Genomic DNA, 21837 nt, shown 5'->3' with positions numbered 1-21837 from the left:
ATCTCATGTTTTATACACGGATATCCAACTGTTCCTTGGTTTAGAATGCTCATATACATCTCTGACATGCCATATGTACATTATCTTAAAAATGAATGATAGTACAGGAAAATCCATGTAGTAAATGAATAAGTACAGGATAATCCACAGCACCCCTCATGATGAAGCAACAACTGAAGAGGACTACACAGTACTTGCTATACCAGACCTATAATCTTCAATTATTTATGAATTATGACCTATGATTTATGAATCATAGGCGCTTTCTTTAGAAGCTGTGAAGAGTTCATGGACTCATTGTAAATTTAAAAGATGCTCCTGGTGCGACAGAGAATACAGGGTGACAACCCTTTTCCTTATATGGCACACATCCTGCTGGTTTGACCTGCTTGTCCTGGCTGCATTGATGACGGATCAAGTCATTATCCAGCAATGATTTGTGTGTCAGTGGCTGCAACAGGGGACACTGACTCAACACTACAACTTGGTGACACAGAGAACATAAAGCCAATGAAGCTGGAAGACTTGAACAGGTCCAGTGTCATTTATATAAAGGTGTATTTCTGGATAAAAGTCCAGCAAAGCCCGTTACAATGAATTCAATTTGCTTATAAGGTAATTGCATATTTATGTGTTCAAAAAGGGTCTGTGATTGGAGGAGTAATATTTCTCCCTGGAATGACCATAAATGGAGAAAGGAAGGTGTGCTGAAGGAAGAAAAACAGTAGAAATGGTTGAATAAGAACCATACACCGTACACTGAGTAACGTAATCATGTCAACCTGACCAAACCGAGACCGCAGAGAGGGCTTTTTTTACACTTGTGTTATTTGTCAATTTCACTCTACCATGACGGCACCAGGACTGACGCAAAAGTACTGAAATCGTCCAAAATGAACACACAAGTCTCTGGAACAAAACAGCTAAGAGACTGTAAATGTCTGCAACTTACCACTTTGAGAAGCAATCATCCCCTCAGCCATGACCTGTTCTTTTCTCTCTTCTTTTGCTCTGGTCGTCCCTATTTTCAGTCTTTTATCTGAAACGAGAGGGGAGGGAAGAAGTAGAAATAAGAAGAGATATTTCAGGTGAGCTTAAAAGCCACAATGAGAATCAATACGATGAAAGATCACGATTTCAAACATCTTGAGAAACACAATGCTTGGAAATTAGACATAAAAGAGACAGGGAACACTGTCTGCACATCAGTTTTCAATGATGAAATGATATAAATTCATTCTATTTTATTTTAACCAAAGCAAGGCTTACAGCGTCACTATGCGAGTTCATGGTGAGGTTTTTGTTCAAAGATTTTTCAGCTGAAGTTCCTGATCTTTTTTGAGTCCATAGCAAACAGTGTGACCTAGACCAGTGTGCTTTCTACTCTCTCTACTATAATGAGCCCCCTTATCCAGACTGCAGGAGGAAACACAGGATGGTGATTATGCAAAAGGCGTGCCTGAGTTGGTAATGCAATGAGAGAGAGAGAAAGAGACAGAGGGATAGAGAGAGAGAGAGAGAGCAAGAGAGAGAAAACGAGAAAGAGGAGACAGTTATCTCCTCCAAGTCCAAAGGCAGAGAGATTAAAAAAAAAGTTTGACTCAGGACACTCTTGTTAAAATCACTCTTGACACCCTGCGCTATTAGTACGCCATTAAGAGTTCAAGGACAATAGCTGTCCTGTTTTTTGATCATTTATCCGTTGGATCCCCTCGTTAAGCCTGAACCCAGTCCCTCACAATGGCCACAGAATATTGATGGGCTGTGAAGGGGTGATTTTGCTGAATTTATAATAATCCGCTTTTTGTCTGCCCTTGATATTACAAATGAGCCAAATGTCTTTGACATTCCAGATTTAAAAACAAATTCCCTGATGCTGATGCTCTTCTGAGTTTTAGCCACGGCATATGGCAATGTCAGCTACTGGATGGATTGGCGTGACGTTTTGTTCAGGTATTCATGATCCCCTGAGTATGAATCCAAATGATTTTGATCACCAACAGCAGGTAAAAGTAAGTTAACTCACCAACCTTTAGATATACTGTCTATACACAATGTATCCTGATGACTTTTTCATTCCGTGCAACCACAATGACTTTTTTGGCTCTGAGTGAAATATCTCGAAAACTTTTGGATGGCCTGCTGTGAAATTAGGAATAGAGACTCATGCAGCCCCAACTTTGGTGATCCCCTGACTTTTCATCTCCATCTTTCTGTTTGTATTTGGCTCAAAGCAATGCTGTGGCTAAATACAGCTTCACAGAGCCCACTAGAACATGGCTGTAGACTATGAGTGTTGTTACATTATACTTTTATGGAGACTGTCACTGTCCCCTTGCACTGTGTGAAGTCCCTTAGTTCGAAACTAACATGTACAGGAATGCACTTTTCAACATTGCAAATGTCTTGAGTGCTATCATGACAAATGCCTGTGTATTCATTGTACTTTGAAAATAAAGTTGATCCTGATTCAGAAAGAAATACAGTATATGACACAATGTGGTTTAATAACCTTTAATTGACTATCTGTCATACTCAGAAATATTGCCATCAATTCCCCTGCCTGCCACAAGCTTAGCTTTCATTCGTAAAGATGCTTTAGCACAATATTTGCCACCTGGAGTCAAGATGCACACCAATCAAGACAATAGTCTCTCTCCTTAATTATGTGACCATAAAGTGTCTTAATATGCAAGAGCACCTGGATGCTGTTATAGACATCAGAGCTTCATCAGCATTTGCTCTTAACTACCACAGCCCAAACCCAGATAATTGGTGCCTCATTTTGTAGTCTGGCAAAGGGTGAGGGACATTGTGGGAATTTCTTTTTATACCCATTTCACTGATCAGCTGAAAGTGAGAAAAGATAAAAGGTCTTCCTGAGAAGCAGGATTCTTGGAGAGCAAAATGAGCTCATAGTGGAAAGGCAGCATGTATTAAAGACAAGAGGTGATGATTTCATAGGTTAGAAGTAGCCTTGAAAGAGAACACGATTAGTTTTATAATCACAAACATGAGGGTTTTTTTTTGTATTCAAATTAAATTAGATTTTAGTCATGTGAGTCACTCTTAGTAGCCCGTAACAACTGTGTTTAAATGAACATGGAAAAGTAAATGTATGTTTTATATCATGTTTCAGCCCATTTAGTACAGCTGCAGCACACACGGCTGTTAACCCATGAGGGGAATCTAAATTTAAATCTTTCTTGATATTGTTGCAGTAGGGACGGCAACACAGGACTGTCAGGTTCACATATTTCAGAAATAGAAGGAAAATCCTTCTAAAACACTGTCATGTGGCTTTTACAATTTAATATCAACGCAGCAGAAAAAAAAAAAAATAATTAATTTTAATGTTTAGCTGCAAAGGAGAAAAATTAAACTACATGCCAAAATAACTCATCCTCTTGATCCAAATGCCTTTCCTTTCAACTAATAATACACAGCTAATAAAGCAGAACCAATTACTTTGCACAGCTGGGCATCTTTTATATGTTCTTTTCGATCGTGAGCATTTGATTGCTTGTAAATACACGCCTGATTTATACTTCTTTACAGTGTAAAACTCAGTGGGCCCAATGACAAGAAAGCAATTAATCACATTATTATGCCAATTAAGAAGTTGGTCTGCTCCAGTGAAGGTGGAAAAAAGCAAGGGAATTGAAGATGTGAGAGTGAGGCCCTCCAGGAAGTTAATGTGAGCCATTAAATTACATCCATCACTCCCACTCCTGTAAATAGATAATGTTTCACATGTTACCACTTAAGTGCTTGTGTATATATGAAGATTTGTTTTTTGTTTTTTTTCATTACTAACATGCATTTAGTGTTGGATATTTATCAATGTCTAACATACAATTAGTAACACTGAGTGCTGCTTTTTGTATCACAAAAGCTCCAATTATCACCTTATAATAAAGATAAAAACCAATAAAGGAATATGTTCTGATGTTAAATACAAGACAGTCTAAATAAGGAATGAGTAATTATGCTGTTTTGTTTCACATTACGCCATCATTTTACTTCTCAGAAGACCTGTAATGTGACAACAGGGACTAATCTGGGAAATCAATACACAACTCTTAAATCTGACTTTAGAGTTCACATGAGATTATCGTTATTTGCAACTTAAAACAACTTAAAATGAGGTGAGACGTTTGCCATCATCAGGTTTCTGTTTGTTGCTCTTGAGAGCATTCAGGCTTCCAAGCATGCTCACAAGTGTGAGACAAACTAAAGCTGTGTACTGAGTCATATTATGACAAAAGTATAATTTTTAGAAAAAATACAATAGGTTAATGATTGACAGGAAGTTACAAGACTGCTTTGAGTATGTTGTAAATGGAATGCAAGTTTAACAGGGCTGCTGTTACTAATTAAGGAAATGATCAACCTTTTTATTTAAGCCTACAGGGCATGAGTTGGGTTATTGGAGTCTTGCTATAAACTAACTAGGAGTTAAGTATCATTGCTAACATGAAATCAATGAACCCTTTTACAGTCAATGTGATGGGGGGATCTTTGCATCTGAGATTTGCTAGCCTAAATGTTGTCCTGCAAAATCAATAACCAATCAGCAAAGTCTAATACTAGCCGTCATTGGGGTTTCTAAAACCAGTGGCATAGGTTAACGGTAACTGTTTGTCTCCCTCCTTCCCCTTCTCTCTCCTCCTCTCCAGGCTAACAACTGTGCATAGTATAGATTATGATTCAAGCAATTTATGATAATACATTACTACTAGGGTTAAAAGTTTAGAATGAATTGAAAACCAAAAGTCAAACTTAAAATTTAGTACATGAACTTGACTGTGGAGTTGACCTTGGACTACAGGTCTTTCCATAATCTTCCACCTTTGTTAAATCCTGTAAATTAAATTATGGTTGATCTTTATCACTGCAGTATGCTCTTAAAGGATAACTTAATTTATTTATTTTCATGCCTCATTCCATTATCATTCATTGTGTTTAATATGTTGTCCTCTTCTCAACTGTTCTTTCCCGTCTTAAAAGTAACTGTAACCTTAAAGCAATACCATCCTATTGTCACATCACATTTCACCATTATACCCCCCTACACACACACACAGCAAAGAGGCCGGCCCAATTTTCCATTCATCTATTGGCTGACACTTGAGTATAATTTTACTTTATTTATGTTATTTTAACACACATAGACTGGACTGTTCAGGAATTCTGATACAGAATTCAAGTTCTATCAGATGTTCTGTAATAAACCCAATCAATCTTGGGTAGATGGATAGTTTCAGATTTGTGGGATTTTTACAGGCCTGCTATCTACTACCTGGCATCAAAAATGGTCATTACAAGCAGCAGTTCAAGCTGTTACAAATTTAAAATATGAATTCAATTTGCTCTAACACAATCAACTCTAATTTAAAATAAGAGCTGTGTAGCTCTTTTATAAAGGATTAGGAATGTGGGCGCTCAAAAAAAAGAAGATGAAGAAAAAGCAAAGACCTTCAGGCAAGTAACAGTACTCTTTTGCTTCATGTATAGTGGATGAGTGGTAGTCATAAAAATAAAGAAGTATATAGGCAACACGAAAAAAAAATGAATCAAATGGACTTATATAACTGAAATGTCAAGATAATAGTTTAATTATATTTCTTTAAAGACTTAAATTACATTTTATGCTGTGTATTAATGTGTTGACAGGACCCTTTTCATCACTTTATGGGTGAAACAATCAAAGGTAGTGCTAGAGTGTGCTAGAGTGCAGCGCTTCCAGCATAGTAAAGCCAGAAAATGTAAATAATGAAATGTGTAAAACAATCAATATTTTTATCATAGCAAAAACTGGGAAAATATATCCCAGGTTATACATGTCTGGATATTTGTCATCAGCACATCACAGAGTGATCTGTATGTTTGCATTTGTGTACCCACAGCTATTGACATTCACATTTTTCATCAGAGACTCTTTCATTTTCTTCCATAGATTCCAATTTTCTGTAATAACAATGCTGCATGTGTGTGCATTTCATATGTGCGCGTCTGCTTGATGTGATACGCTATGTACATTTACACAAACATAGATTGTATTTTGTGCCTGTGTGCACTCATTTTGACAGTGGTCTCCTTAAGGGCCTTTGCATCAAGTGGAAGCATTTTGACTGGCCTTGGCTCCAGGGACCTCAGCGTGACTCCAGAAAGGAAGAGAAAGTGCCGGGCGGCTGCGTTTGTGGTAAAGGAAACTACACCACCACATGCTCCCTATCCGTTCCTCTTAGCCGGCTCAGTGGCCCATACCTCGCCTTAATGAGATGCGGCAACACACACAGACACATGTAGCACGTCTTCTCTAATTATACGAGAAAGCTCTGCCATCTCCTACACCCACTGGTGGAATCATGTAATTCCCTCCAAAGGGTTGTTTTTAAAAGGGTACAAAAAAACTAAGTATGTCATGTATGATGGCAGCTATAACAGAAAGACGCTTACAGCACAAGAGCACACATCAGAAACAGTGGTTGAGGAGCAGCGTTATGTGTGTGCTGCTAGTTTATGGTTATTTCCAGATAGCTCAATTCCTGCTACTTAAAATAACACATTTTGATGATGAATACATTTCTCTCGTTATCTGCGCCTTACATGGTATTTTAAGCATTTGTCTGATACTTTCATTGTGGTCTAGATTAAATTCCAGCATCATAAAGTTTAGTGGGGAGTGGTGAGGAGGAATGTTTTAAAGTATATTGCTATATGCAGCTAATCCACATAACTTATGTATCTCATTTCTCCTTTTGAGTAGTAGTTCAATTGCTGGCCATCATATATGTTGGTTCATATATCACACACACATTCCACAAGTGGAACAGAAGAGAAATATTTAGGCCTTTGGGTTTTTTTGTGGGTTTTTCTTTCATACTTACAATGTATACGAAGTATGTTGCCAGGTAGGCTTGGGTGGATCGATTGCGAGCAGAATAGGTACACTTGGGTTGTATTGAGCTTCTATTATGCCATCCTCATTATTCTACATTACTTCAGTGTTTAATTATTATTGATTAAATTAAAGATGCATAAAAATAATTAATACGGTAATTAAACACATTTATACTTAATATGCACAATTAAGCTGTTAATAATACAATTTGTGAAATGTTAATTACATCTGCAATTCTTTATTCCATTTTATTATTCTGTTAAGTAAATTTGCTAAATGTTATTTTTAAGTAAATAAAACTGGACATGGATGTTATACCATTTTTCTTTTTCCAGTCCACAAAATATTGGCTAACTGCTTCACCAGCGTTTGGCATGGCACTTTCTTGTCACATTATTTAGCAATGTATTGCATACTGCCTCTGTAGTATCCCCTCAGTGGCCATTTTCCTATAGCATGGGCTAGACTTCTCTCTGCTACACTAGCTGCATGTATTCTAATTACAAGTCTAAAAGTTAAGCATGGCCCAAATAGCTGAGCTGTGAGATGGAAAATTAACTGTGAAACACAATATAAAAAACTATGATAATTAAGCTGTTACATTAAAGCATCCACATTGTTGCATTTCCAACATTATATGTTGCTTTGTTCCTCCCTGTGCTTATTATGTTACATAATGTGCTACATTTCTTGTAACATACTGTGCTGCAACATTTAGTTATATGACTGATTGCAGATCTGTAACATCTTACTAGGCTTGCTCCCTGTAGTCTCTCCAGGGCATTACTTAGTGATGAAGTTCTTTAAAAGTTGGTTCTAAGCAGGTTGATTTTCATACTGTACTGAAATGAGCACATAAGTGATAGAGGGTAATTGAGAGAAAAAGCGCATTGCTAAGAAGCTGTATATGTTCTTTGGGGAATGGTCAACTGAAATGTGAAGCACACAAGCCATAATGTGGATTACATGAGCAATCAAATAGTCATCATTTTTTGAAGGGCAGACATTTCTCCACAAGAACACTCAAAAACAATAGCATCCATTGCCATTTTATAAGTACTTCAAACCAAGCTATAAATAGACTGCCAGGTACACAGCAGCCAAGGCACCTCCACCCCCCTGCGGGAAGCTCTCTACATTTGTTCCACCCTCAAGCTACTGTAGACCATTTCTACAATCTTCTACTGCTGTGCAATTGTCATCATGTGGGCTTCTTTCTCTCTTAGGATCACTGCAGTTATGAAATGAAGCATGTCCTTTCAATGTCTATTCCTTTCCCCCCACTCACGGATGTACATTTTGGTGATAAAATGATGTAGGGCATGAATTAGTGAGGGATAAATATGGGCTTTTATGAAGTACCGATCATCATTCGACACTAGCCAACTGACAGTTTGGCAGGTGCAGCCAAAGTGCTCTCACTGCCTCCCCTTGAGCTATCCATAGTGGTGACTATGAAATATGGACAGCAGCAAATTGAGATTCATCAGGCACGCCTGCCTTGCTCACCGAAATCTATATTCAATTTTGGAGCATCTGTCATGGCAGTGGCAGGCTGAGGCATGCTGGGATTGAGAATCACTTAAGTGTTCTGAAATTGTACGTAGTGGGAAAAAGCTCTCTTTCTTTCTCTCAGTGCATCTGCCTGCCTCTCTTTCTTTCTCTGTATATGCAGGTAAATTCACATAAAAGAACTGTTTTCCTGCACGTCAACATTTGTTTTCCTTCCAGATCTAATTAATGTGTCTGTTCACAAATGCTGCCACCTGTAATTTCCCAGCTAATACCAAAGAATCCCGTACACTTCATCATTTAGTAAAATAATCAGTGCATTCGCTTTGTGCTTTAAGCGACTGTGTAACCACTGAGATAATTCTGGCAGCATCTCCAAACCCATTGCAATGCAACAGCTAGCTACACTACGCTGACAATCAGAAGACTAAATTGACAATCTGTGGATACAATGTTAACTCGAGTAGCTACAGTGATGCTTAAGGCTGAATGTTCTATAGGTTAGACAGTATGTTGCTTTTCCATGTTTTACATCATGTAAAGTAACACATTCTTATTTATATTGTGATACAAAAAAAATCTAACACTCCAAATCAAGTATCTTCTTTCACACATGACAGTGGAAGATAGCATGAAATCCTTGATTCTATGGCAACGCTCGGACTCAATTTTCCTTTTTCTCATGCTTATAAAGAGTTTATGATTAAAAGGAAGCAATTGGCTAATTATCTACAGAGAATGGGAGCAGAAAGGTCAAGGTTTTATCTGCAGGGTTGGTTTCTGCTCTCTGCCGAATGTGTCAAAGTGAATTCTCATTACAGACCATTAAACCTATATTGAGAATTGTCAGTGGGCGAGCAGGTAGAGCTTAGTATCTTCCTCCAGGACACTGACATGTGATTCAACCTGTGGCTTTCCAGCTAAGGACCTGAACTCTTAGCACCTGGCACCCATTCCACAAACTCCATGTTTTGATGATTGTGCTTAATTCATTACATAAAAATTCAAACTTCCATTGGATATGTGATGATCCCACAGAGAACATGTTTTAGAAAAAGTCGGGTTTAAAGAAGACACAGTATTTAATCTAAATATCAATATACTTATGGATATTACTGTAGACTCTGCAACATATGGATAGAAATCTACAACTGCTGTGCAAAAAGAACATCCAATGTACTAACACATCGCTCTTTAGTCTTAATATGTATGCTCTGTACCAATAAATAAATATACATCTGTGGTAAGCCTGTTAGCAATATAAATGAAACCGAAGATACATAATGGCATCCAAGCTATTTGAAATAATATAACATGCAGGTTTATGTCTGCTGAAGCAATTCAGTGAGCAAGCCCCTCCATCTGTTATTGTTTAAATGTGAAATGGCTTCCATCTTTAAGGCTTGTCATCAGCCTGTCACTAGCCACAGAGAATGCATAATGGCACCAGTAAAGCTCTTTATTAGTCCATGGTGAACAATGAGCCGTGTCAGCTGATAGAAGGAGACTCCCATTCTCCTTCCCAAACAGTGGAATCCAAGGAAGTGACAATCAATAGGAATGCTTCATTTGCTTTATGTGCAGTGCTGAACACACCATGGACGAAATGGATTGTTTTCACTCCCCACAAATGTGCCACTCATTGTCTCTACAGGCTTGTAGGTCCAAACTGTTGATGAGAAAATATCTTCTGATTTGCAGATTTCGTATTATGCATGGAGGAATTTCACATCCCATAATTAGATTAATCCTCAGGACACAAGTCAAATGATAAGCATGTTCATAAATGTCATATTTCAGTAGACAAGCCTGCAGGTTTTACAGAACTGTAATTGCAGTGTGTCAGTCAAAAGACAGGCATGGCAATGACAGATGTTATACTGATGTTTGTTTTTCCGCCAACAGCTTATTTTAACAAATGACACAACTGCAAAGTACGGTTCTTATCAGTGCCAGGCAATGTCATGCCACATCCAATCTCGTGAAACACCTTGCACTTGCTGTCACTCATCTCTCCATCAAAGCTGCTACAATATATGGCTAAAACATCTGACCACAGAAAAAAATAAAACACACAGTGTTCTTGGCAAAAATGCTGCTGGGGGAAAGGAATTGGAGAGGAAAGTAATTCTAAAGGCAGAATGTAAAAAAAATTTACAGAAAGACAACGTCAAATATAAAGAACGATTATTAAATCTATCTGACAATACTCATTATGAATCCGTCTTTTCCATTGAGAACTCATTTACACTGAGAGTCTCTGCACAGATCGATCCGAAATGTACAGACATGTCTAACTGTTAATAAGGAAGACTATAATTTTTCTGTTATGTATGTCTAGTACGTCTGTGTGTGTCACATGCACAACTCAAATCCCATAATCCCCTGGTTGTTGACAAGTTCATGGTGGCAGACTTTAGAAATCACTGTGTGTGTGTGTGTGTGTGTGTGTGCGTGCGCTATCTTTCTATATGGAGATTATTTCAGCATCAATGTGTGAAAGATAATCAAACCATCATTTATGAACGCTGGACAGATCAGTCTCTTGACTGTTGCGCTTGTTAAGGCATGGGGTAGGTCAAAGAATATGTCTGAAGCAATTATCCCTGGGGGAAGGGGAGATATTGTACCACTGCTTTTTGAGTGGTGCCTTTGCGATTCAGCGGACAAAGAACTAGTCCATCATTCAGTATGCATGGAATGCATCAAATAAAGCTGGAGGTATTTTTGTTATAACTTATTTATTTCCTAAGTGACTTTGTGTGGCTACAATATTTACAAGCCACTATGTTACATCATGTGTTGATATTTCACATTATTTGCTACAGTGCTCAAGGTAATTTGGCTAAATCTGCGTGAACAGGTAGGTTATTCAAGGCAGGAGACATGTACTGTCCTGTACACGCTATTTTTCAGACGGTAAGACAAACTACTTCAAGGATAACTTTGGTATTTTTCAACGTGGACCATATTTTCCCATGATTTTGAGTCAAAGTGACTAATAGGGACAGTATGTTTTGAATTTAGTATAGAGGCAGAGTGCTGCAGCTAGCAGCCACTGTGTCTCTAAACAAGTCTTGCTAAAGTAGAAGTCTCGTTATAAAATCTCGGATGAGGCCTTGTTGCAGGAAGACTAACAAGCGGAGCGAACAAAAGGTATGGAGAACGTCTAATTTCTCTGTAAGGTCGTGTTGTCAGACACTAAAAAATCACTACCTGAGCCGGTCAGTGGCCAGAACAAGCACTTTTAATGGACATATTTTGACAGTGCACAATTGCATATAAGGACTATGCTGTAGCCCATTTTGCGGCGGCCAGCTGCAGCTCAGTCACTCAGTGATGGACCAAATGCAACATTAGTTTTACTCATTAGTCATGTTGAAAAAAATAAAATAAAATATACTTTACAAAAATACGGGAAAAAAAGGTCCAGGTTGAAAAATAACAAAGTTACCCTTTGATGACGAAAGGTGAATTTTAAGAGAGCTGATCTGCTCTGCCTTGTCTTATAGCTGTTTGGGGGCAATTATAGACTTGCTGGAAGGGAAAAAATAGTAAAGCAGTATCATTACATTCAGACTGCAGAGGCTCTACTGTATCAGTTTGCTTGCTTTGGTGTGGCATAATCTATTTGAAAGCTACTGTCTATAGCCTCTTCCACTGCTATGCTATGACCGTAAATGGAGAAAAACATTATGCTGCTATCTCTTTACTGTTCTGCTCTTGCTCAAATGACTGCTCCGGGATCAGTGCAGTCCCTGAGCAGGAGAGAACTGGAAAAGGTCACAATGAGGGAATGAGAGAATGGCGCGAGCCAAAGAAGCTACATTTCTCCATTCAGCGGTCTGCTTAGAGATTGAGTTACAAGGGTACATTACTGTCTCCCAGAGCTACCCTGGTTGCTAGGTTTATGTCTCCACATCTGGCTGGAAATGGCTTTTTTTTGTTACAAAACAGTAAGGATATGCCAGCTTTGTTTCAAAGAGAGAGAGAACACACAGCCTCATACATAAATATGATTTACCAGGAATGTGGTATGTTTTATAAACTATACAACAGTCTGGATGTTATGGCTCACTCTGTCTGTAATGGAGACAAATACAGAGAGGCAGGTGTAAGCAGGAAACACTGACGTCTGCACTGAACAGTCAGCTCATGGCTGTAGATTCCAAACCAAGGCAGAAACTACCTCTGTGTTTTCATTAGCCTGCATTAAATAAACCACTTAAATTGCTTTTTCGGCTGTAAACTGACTAGTGGAGAGTCAGTAACTTTGTATAGTGAACTAAAGGCGATGTGTAGGTTAAATGTTAAGGTTAAGAGTTACAAGCTCATAAAGCAAAAACAGAATGGGAAAGTAGTCTAATCATTAACCCACTGTCTTCCCAAAAAGGTAGAACTGATGTGTGAATTTTCCAGTGCGGGAAACCTTAAAACAAAGATTTACTTCAGATTTTAGAAGTAAGGAGAGAGTCATTAGGCCACCCACATGCACTGATGATCAGCTGCAATCACACAACCATTCACACAACAGATGGATCTATTTTAACACCCAGGTTAACACATCTACCTGCCATTTCCTCTTATTATTTTGTAAGCTAGTCAATGGATAATTCCAGTGTGACTATAAAAACACTGGTGGGTGGAAATGCTAATTAAAAATGTTACATTAGTTTTCCTGCATGGGATATTAAACCTCTCGGAACAAAAACATTTTTTAGCCTTATATGAGATTGCCTTCCGGTTTGCCAGATTTGGTGCAATAAATTGAGTCATTCTGTCAAAGTCTGCCTTATTTGTCATAATAATGTTTATATCATAGCATCCAGCAGGTCAGCTGACAAATAGTATGTGAAAATTACGGGACTGTAAGTTACAGTGTGTCCTGACAGCACTGTTTACTTTGAATTCTTTTATTATCATGACCTACAGCACATTGCTGCAGCAGTGTACATAATACAGAGATATCCAAAAATTGCTGACAGGGATCTTAATAAGAAAGCTCCATACAGAAAGCTCCATAGTCTGTGTCAAAAAAGTTCACTATAATGGCTATCAAACATGACAACAAGAAGTCAAAGTAATGATTGCAACCCATGTAACGGTTAACAAACCTACAACACAACACAAGCACCCAGGGCAGATTGTTGGCCCACACAGACAAACACACACTTCTTTTGTACAAATACAGACTCCCAAGTGAAAAACTCTGTAAATGTAATACTTTTACAGATAAATGCACACATACATACAGTGTTCTTCTAATGTAGTCTACACCTCCCCTCTTTACAATAAATACAACATAGGAGGAAAAATGCTCTCATTTAATTCCCCTCCTCTGCCACAATGGTATTATTCGGCAGCAAATGGTGTCGTAAGGTTAACGTTGATTTAATCAGCAATTCATTTTAAGCTTCTGTCTTAAACATAATAAAAGATTAAAATCATAATTTTGTTGCACTTAACTGAGATGAGATGCTGAAGTACACAGAGGCAAGGTAGTGGAAAGAGGAGTTTATTTGTTCACCGCACTGCCAGAAGTCAGGCAGCTGGTTAATTGGCTCAGCATTCTCCTAAGCACTAAGCACTAAGTGCACTAATGATGTCAGTCTGGATCTCTACAAAGGTACATGTGAGCGCTGACAAATCAGAAACACTTAACCAGTGCAATAAATGAGTAGTTCAGTAGTGCGTCTTTGTGGCAGCAGTGCAGTCATATTACAACTTAGAGCGCAATACTGAAAAAAAAAAAAAAAAAAACATGGTACAAGGACAACAAGACCGCCAGCTCCATACACAGGATACATGGACCTTACCGTGCGTAATAGCTTGATATCATGAGAGCATGCAATGGTTTGCTATTCCAATAGGGCCAACTATTTCTGTACTAACATATGGATTCTCACAAGTTTCATTCCCTGCTCATAATTATACATTGTTTTGCTGCTTGTTAATGCTGTGAGCCCACCAATTACAGGATTGTACACTGACAACAGAGAAGTCTCGTTTATTATCTTTAGAAAGATTATAACAATGCATGTCAGAGAAAGCTCGCCCACTCGTCACCGGTTCCCCATGAGAGTCTACTTGTATGGAAGCAACTGCTTCATTTTGCCCACCCCGTCACTATTCTGACATGGGTTAGGGGGTCACTCTGAGTCTATTTCCGCGCTAGATTCAGTGAGATTTATTCCACATGACATAAAGTACTGAGATATTTTTGGACCAGGCAAAAATTTGAATTGAATATGCCTTGGATCTGATATCTCACATCTGATCTGCAGTTATCTGAGAGGTCTGACTTTGAATCTTTTTTTTTCTTTTTTCTATCTGATCAGTGTATTTACTACTTTATTGTATATCCTCCTTTGGCCCTTTAAAGGCAGTTTAGAATGACTGTATTTGTTCCAGCCTGTAATATTTGTTTCCAAACTCTGTCTGTATTATTGCATTGTGTGACTTAAACTTTGCACCAAATTGTTGCACTAAAACAACTGCATTTAGTTGCACTAAAATGTTAAAAAATGAATTGTATCGACGATGTACAAGGACACAGATACACATGGGCAAGTGTGATTCACTTCCTGTTGTTGGATTGAAACTAATCTTCTGACTGACAGTTGATGGCGGCAATGTGCTAACAAATATGGTAATGCGTAGACTAAAGCAAGTACGAAGAAGACTGCTAGCGAGCAAACAGGGACGTTAACAATGCAGGATTTAAAATCATTCCAAAAATTGGCTTTGAAAATATTTTATGAGGAAGGAAAAGCAAGTTTGTAAGACCTCGAGGATACAAACAATGTGTTTTGGGGGAGAAATGCTGAACGACAGTATGGTTTAATGACACACATTTGTTGACCAAATATGTTGTGAATATTGATTACATGTTTTTTAAGATGTAGAGAGCAAATAATTATCACATAAATAAATGAAACTGCACATTTAAAACTACTCTTATCCACCAGTGCCTATACTATATCTGTCATGCACTTCCTCTATAGATTGAAAACAATTACTGTGCCCATTGATTCAAGTGAAGTTTGACCAGAAACACTGAAAGTGCAGCTCTGGACCTCCAGGTCACTAAGTCTGGAGACTGCTGCCTGACATTAGAAAGTGGCTACTCAATTAAGTACACAAGAAAACCACAGGCTGTAAGAAGCAAGTAGTCTAAGGTCCCGACATACGACTCTCCTTTCAATGCAGGACCAAACACACACAAACACACAGCAGATAAATCACACAAGATCAGATGACCTACCTGTCTCCCCCTGCTAGTTTGACCTTGCTACTAACAGCCACTCTCGTTCGACGGCTGCAAACGCAGTGCTAACTGTGCTACCTCTCTCGGGAGTTGTAGCTACGACCACTTTGCACTGTCCTGCTCCTTAAACCTGAGCTTTCCCTAAATTGTTAAATAACCGTCCCTCGAAATGGAGAGTGTCACAATTTAAACCAACAGGAACAAATTTGTACAAACCCATCAGCTAATCCAACATGCCATGTATCTTATTACGCTGTTCCTGAGGATTGAGGAGATTTTTTTTTTTTTTTCCATACAGCACATTAAGAGAGAATCAATTTGTCAGTGAGCAACAGAGAGGGGAGGGGGTGTCATGGAGCACGGCATGGGGGTGGGGGTGGGGTGTTGCACTTTGGGTATCAGGTGTCTCCTGCACTTTTCAAGGGAGATGGTAATGCCAGCGTGTGGGGCCTGCGTGCAAATTAAATGGAGAGACAGAAAAATGCATTATTGATCAGGGTGATGCCAAAGTGTCTCGCTCACAGCATTGGATCAGGTTTACGTACAGGGTAATTAATCCACAAGCCTTAATAAAAGCAGAGGAACTGATCTGCACCCCCCCAGCCCACCCCGCCCCGCCCCACCCTCGCTTCCCTGTCTCTCTCTCTCTCTGCCTCTCTCTTTGTTCAAATGTCTACTCATTCAACACCGAGAAAAATAGGTCGCTAGCTTGTAGGCAGAACCGGTGCAAGGCAGCACTGGGATAGCTGGAGCACACAGAAATTCACACACCCGCTGTTTCCTACGCATAAACACTCACTCCCAGACACGCACGAACACACACAGAGAAAGAAATGGAAAGGGAGGTGAGAGACAGAGAGAGACACAGAGAGAGACACAGAGAGCACCTGGGTGTTTTTCTTCTGCCAAGCTGAGCAGAGCAGGTGTGCGCTTGATTCTCTCTGTATCGTGTACTGTAATTACACACTGCCGCATGTTAATGCTGTCATCAAATGCATTTCAACAAAAGACATGTTTTAAGATAAAATCCTTTTACTTCACCTGAGTCCACCCACTATTTATTTTTTCCCCCACTCATTCTCAGAAGAAAACAAACAAGAGTTGTCAGACATTTGAAGTTGCTGTAGTCAATATTACTTGAACAAAATAACTGTGTATGTGAAGAGGGTTGCTCGTAGTAGCAGACCGATAGAGAATCATCCGCTGAGTCTGCAGGTCTCTGCAGCTCCACGGAGAGGAGAACTCTTTCAGCTCATTGTTTTTGGTTTATAAGTCTGCAACTTTACTGTTTTGATTCATTCTCACTCTCATCAGTGTCACTTTTAGCAGCAGCAAGAAGCTGACTTCAGCAAAAAAAAAGCTCTGCCAACCAACTGTACACTACCTGGCCAGCGTCAAACACCAGACAGACAGAGTATTTAGCATCTAGAGAGCAAGATGTTTCTACTAATAAACCATTTGTCTTGATCAGTCAAGAGTGCATTTTTCTTAATTAATCTGAAATCTGAAAAAGGAATTGGATATGTTAAAAATACATCATTTATTTTTATCTAAAATGTCAGTGTTGTGTTCATAGCTTCAGAGAATGCAGTTCTGTCTGACTGAATGGTGATGGAGGAAGTTTTTTCACACTTTTGTTTAGTTATACTCCCTCCCTGGCTGCGTGATACTGCTTCTAAATTCTGCAGCCGGTAATTTTTAAAAATGTTTTCAAACAAACTGTTCAGAAACAGCATGCTGCCATCGGCAGAGAAAACTGAAACTTGATCTAACTGTCTTTGTTGAGACAATGAACAGATGGGCTAAGTTACCTGCAGACCCAATGTAACATACTTTTCTATGTTGTGTGCAAGGTTGTGAATTTCCTCTTGCACTGTGTTTGGTGATGTTGTCCCTTGAGGCCTGACATAGAGGCAGAAAGGTACAGCAAGCCCCAAGGGACCAAACACAAAATAACAAGGAACTGACAGACACCATTAACTTAAAATTGTAAAACGTCTATTACACAGATTTTCATTCAGCAGACCACAACCTGGCACATTAGTGGTACAAACAAACAATTGCAACAATGGGTTTTTGCATCCTTATTGTGGGGAATCACTATAAAGTGAGCTTAAGCAATGGGATGAGTACACTGTCTCACACAGCGAGTCTGGGTGCTGCATGTGCAGTGAGTTTTGTTTTGAGTTGTAAAAGGCAACAGAGTGTGTAATTTCTTCACACTCTTGAAGCTAGAAAAAAAAATAAGGATGTGCAGTTTCCACTGGAGTCAAGGATCCGTATTAAAATAGAGAAAGTAACGATTTGTGTCAAGGCCTGAATGGTTAAAAGCAACCTTACCTTACATTTAAATGTGGATAAAACATTCTCACCTGCCCCCAAACAGATAGGGTGAACCATAGTCTAAACACATTTGATGTAATGTGGCTTGTACTTCCTGCTTTCTTCCAACTACTAGATGGCAGACAAGACAGTTTCCAACACAACAAAACTGTAAATTTTGCATCTCAGTAACTATATAAAGGTTTTGTTCAGCCTTTTCATTCGTGAAATTGTAGAAAGTCTATTTCTATCTCAGCTGCCAAAGTTGGTCATTTAAATGCAGCATTTGACTGTGAGTTTTAGTGTGAATAGATAAAAATAGATCAACTAGTGTCACCGGGGAAGACATATAATCATTAAAGTAATAGGTGGCGCGTGAATAGAAGGTTTAACACTTCTCCTCAACATCTGCCGTGATAATGGCCTCACTTATGAAAATGGAAAAACATAATTATTCCTTCTTTATCTCCAAAACAATTGACTAGAGAAGCAGTTCTGAATACCTATCATCACAATGATTTTCCATTTCAATTATTGTGAGTAAAAATGAGCTGAAACAAATAAATACAAAACAAAGGATTCTTCATTGTTTGAATTTCCTGTCAGATAGGAGCACCTATATTCCCACTGACTTCAATTGCAGCACTGAGTGATGGCTGTCATATTGGATCTCAAATACTCCCAAATGAAACGCTGTGGTTAAAGGCCTTCTAAATACAGCACTGCTTCATAATTGAACACAAAGGTGATGCTTTGATAGTTGGAATACATTTGCAAGTCATTACTCTCCTTGTAGATGTTGATATGGATATATTTGTGGCAAATGGACATTTTGATACACTTAGGGGTTATAATATGAAGATAATTTCCATTATCTAGTTTGGTCCTCATCCAGCAATCACTACAATATGTGTGGGCTGCTGCTCTGTATCTCTGTCTCTCTGAATGCTCAGCACCCACATCTCTGCCAAGCATGTTCTTGTATTTTAAGTCCCAAGTGCCTTTACAAAGACAGACTTTTTTTTTTGTGTATAACAGCAAAAGCATGCAAAAAAAAAAAAAAATCTCTGTGGATGTAATGTGCCCTATTAACATAATCTCTCTCAAGCCTCTACTCTCTTCAACACACGCGCACAGACACACAAAACCATCCACCTCAGATACCACTTATATTTTTTTTCCAGGACAACTGATCCATCCATCTTTCAGTGTGTCACCCAATTAAAGCTTTTTGGCCATGATGAAATGAACCAATTAAGCAGTGCACTTCTGCTTGGGCAGAGATGCATCTCTTAATGGTCGAGATTTCACTCACAAGAATGCCATGTCCTCTCCACCTCATTATCACACAGCTATTAGCCATCACTCATATCAACTAGAGCTCACACTTGCACCCAGAAAACGGGGCGTTCATCCATGTGCTTTAGTGAATCATAATGCACACTTGAGTAACTGGAACACAACAAGAAACATTGTGCTACTTTCTGCAGATAGACTCTCTATAACGGTAGATCAAATTTAATAGTATGGGTTCAAGAGCATGGAAGTCCATATTAACCCATTGAAAAGAAAAGCAAGTATAGGAGAGTCAACACTGAATTTGGTGATTCTACGGTGAGTAATGTGTTTTATGCACACTTTATATTATAGACATTTAGTTTGACAGTCTCACATTTAACAACAATCTCTCCTGAGCCACAGTTTTCAGCCTTGCAGATATTATAAGATTCCATAAACTCGCGAGGATTCTTCTGGGTATCATGCAGCATCACTCCAAGGATATCAACATTGTTTAGGTAGAATAGCAATGATACTTCAGGGGTTGAAATTTTGTTTCATCTGCCAGGATGACAGAGAGTCTGTAATAAGACAGTAGAAAGACTCATACATAATGATTGCTGCAACGGAAGCCAGCAATGATTGTGATTTTACTCCAAACTGGGATTCAGTCTCAAACTTTAAAATCATCTAATACAAAGTTAGCATCAAGGGAGCGTGAAAAGTTAAATAATCTTCATAACTAAATAAGAGACTTATAATGGAAAGATCTTACAGTGCATTAACCATAACATAAGGACAGGTAGTGAAACTTTATGGGTAAGGAAAATATTGCTGCACATTAGATTGCCAGTAATGTGGCACCAAGATCATGTCAGTTCAGTTTCAGCTCAATCAGCTTTGCCCAAGTCAGCTGATATATTCTTGAGTGAAAAATGTCCTCTGTTGTAAAGCTGAAATTCATCTCTCCTTTTTGGGAAAAAAGAAGGGTACAGAGAGGAACACTTCATGTTCTCACCCTCACATTTCCTCGATTCACACAGCCTTCTCTCATTTCCACCTCTACTCATCACTTTGAAAATCCTCTTTTTCTTCTCTGGAAGGAAAATCCAGCCGTTTTTGATCATAATACTCTACGTGACAACTTGCCATGGTTTAAGCTCAACACATCGTACAACAACCTGTTTGTGTTATTGGCGATCAAGGAATTTCATGCTGTTAAGTTTAAAATATAAAAAACAAAATATGTTCTGTCTTCTTAAGGGGAAATCAGAAAACTCCTGGTGACTACTAATATCAACGCCTGTTAATTACTGCCAAAGAAGAAAATTAAGTTGAAAAAACAGCATCTCAGGCAAGTGTCTCCAGTCAGTCCTGTTTTTTAATTATTTAAAGAATGTGCATTCTAAAACTCACATTGCAACAGATTACATTTGTTTACTCACAGCCTCGACCACAGACACACTACATTATCCATAATTTGCAGCGTATGCATGATTGCCCTATAAATATTGTATTAGAGAGGGTTGAATCACGGCCTTATGATTCAGAATGCACTGCAAACACATTTTCTGCAGATGAAAAAGAAATCGGGTTTTCATGTTTTTGTGCGAAACAGACATTGAATTTGAAACACTTGCAAGTTACTGAGAATGGCGAAGTATGATGCAGTACGTATCATAGTAGTTTATTCAGTATAATGCAGAACAATAAAAACAGAAATCAAAACATTCTCAAAAGCATCACATTCATTACATCTACATGACGCAGTCTTATTTTTTTCTTTGTGGCTATAATTAATGGATGTTGTTCTTAGTCTCTCTCTCATTTGGGATTTTCTGAAATCACTAACATACTGTGGTGGGGTTATCACATATTATGACTCCACAGTAATATGTATGAGAGACACATTAGAGAATTCACTCTAACTTATTAATCTCCTCCACTTGCAGGCCTTAGTGATTGAAATATCTGCTTCACAAGCTGTGATAGAATAAAAAGACAAAAATCTGGCAACCAATGTCTTCCATCTTGTGCCTTTCTTGGTGTCTTTATGGTTTGAAAATAGCCCTCTCTTTTCCTCTCTGTGTAATCGGAGCCTGCACGGCTAAGATTAGCCGACCCCCCTCCCAGCCCCTTGTCTCTGACCCCTTGGATGTAGCTCCAGGGGGTCGCAGCTAGTGTAGTCTCTGACGATGTGGAAAAAAGACATGAAGGATACCTGAGAAGAGATTGCCTCTCTACTCCACTTTCATTGATTTCTAACAATAAAAAAAAGATCTCAACAAACCATATATTAAATTGACACTTTCAACAGTTGAATACAATCCTGATAATTAAAAAAAAAAGCACTTTATTCAGCAGAGATAAATCCTCCCCCTCATTCATGACTAAAATGTATGGTTTTCATCAGTTCACAGCTGACATTTGTTTGCCAGCATGAAAATAGCCCCACAGTTTCCCCCTGTTTACTCCTCCTTTCTATCCACAGGCCACGTGCAGCTCCGAGGACTCTTTTGTAAGAGCTTATTTTCTTGTTTGTTCTCCTCAC

General features: G+C 38.6%; 1 protein-coding gene across 8 annotated transcripts in view; it reads right to left on the bottom strand.

Annotated features, from left to right (window-relative positions):
- lingo2 (leucine rich repeat and Ig domain containing 2) overlaps positions 1-21837 on the bottom strand; it is a 280055-nt gene that overhangs the window by 157683 nt on the left and 100535 nt on the right. For all 8 annotated transcript variants that reach the window (XR_007887017.1, XR_007887016.1, XM_051419442.1 and 5 more), the window contains one exon: positions 953-1039. The gene's annotated coding sequence lies outside the window, so the exon portion shown is untranslated. The remainder of the gene's footprint in view (positions 1-952; positions 1040-21837) is intronic.

This window comes from Dicentrarchus labrax, unplaced genomic scaffold, assembly GCF_905237075.1.
Source record: "Dicentrarchus labrax unplaced genomic scaffold, dlabrax2021, whole genome shotgun sequence".
NCBI classification, from domain to species: Eukaryota; Metazoa; Chordata; class Actinopteri; family Moronidae; genus Dicentrarchus; species Dicentrarchus labrax.
This window is presented reverse-complemented; position numbering and strand designations above follow the sequence as displayed.